General features: G+C 42.1%; 1 protein-coding gene across 1 annotated transcript in view; it reads right to left on the reverse strand.

The window, feature by feature from the left end:
* The window catches only part of LOC111087484 (sortilin-related receptor-like), a gene marked incomplete at its 5' end in the record, with an annotated part of 25,454 nt that overhangs the window by 13,000 nt on the left and 11,660 nt on the right, over positions 1–794 (reverse strand). The gene's annotated exons all lie outside the window — the stretch shown is intronic.

Consider the following 794-nt stretch of genomic DNA (forward strand, 5'->3'; position numbering starts at 1 on the left):
GATGGTACCATATCTGGAGAATATGGAGGGTGGGGGAGAACTTTCCAACCAAACTCCATAACCTTATGTTGCGTCAAACGTGCCACATGTGGACGTCCATTGTCGTGGAGAAGAACACCTTTCCGAATGACAAGGGCGTTTCTGATGAAGGGCTTGATTTAAAACATTCCAGTTGCTGACAATAGATGTCTGCATTGACAGTTCGTTGTGGACTGAGGAGTTCGAAATGGATTACTCCTTTGATGTCACAACAAATGCAAAGCATCACTATCTGCGGATGGAGTCCAGGTTTTGAGGTCGGAAGTGTTTTTTTGTCTAGAGCTGAGCTATTGTTTTTGGCGTTTAATATTCACATAGAGAATCAATTTTTCATTACCGGTGATACCTCTGTCCAAAAATAGTTGACGCGCGTTACGCGCCAGAAGAGACGAAGCAACGTTCACACGTTGGAAACGATGATCTTCGGAGAGTTCGTGAGGCACCCAAACATCTTCTTTGTGGAATTTTCCTATATTTCTCAGATGTTTACGTACTATTTTATTTCAGAGCAATTTCACGAGCCTTGGGTTAGAATCAACAAGCGTCCTCAGAGCATCAATATCAATTCCAATATGTCAGCCCCTGCCATCAGAGAAATTTGCTGAACCATCGTTGACACTTAAGAACGTTCAAAACATTTGCATAAACTTTTTTGATATTCTTTGTCGCTATAGAGGCGTTGTTTCCCTTCTTGTATTCAAACAGCATTACATACCGAATGTGTGTCTCGTCGTGTGCCATCACAATAAGGGATT

Source organism: Limulus polyphemus, unplaced genomic scaffold (genome assembly GCF_000517525.1).
Source record: "Limulus polyphemus unplaced genomic scaffold, Limulus_polyphemus-2.1.2 Scaffold2208, whole genome shotgun sequence".
Classification (NCBI taxonomy): Eukaryota; Metazoa; Arthropoda; class Merostomata; order Xiphosura; family Limulidae; genus Limulus; species Limulus polyphemus.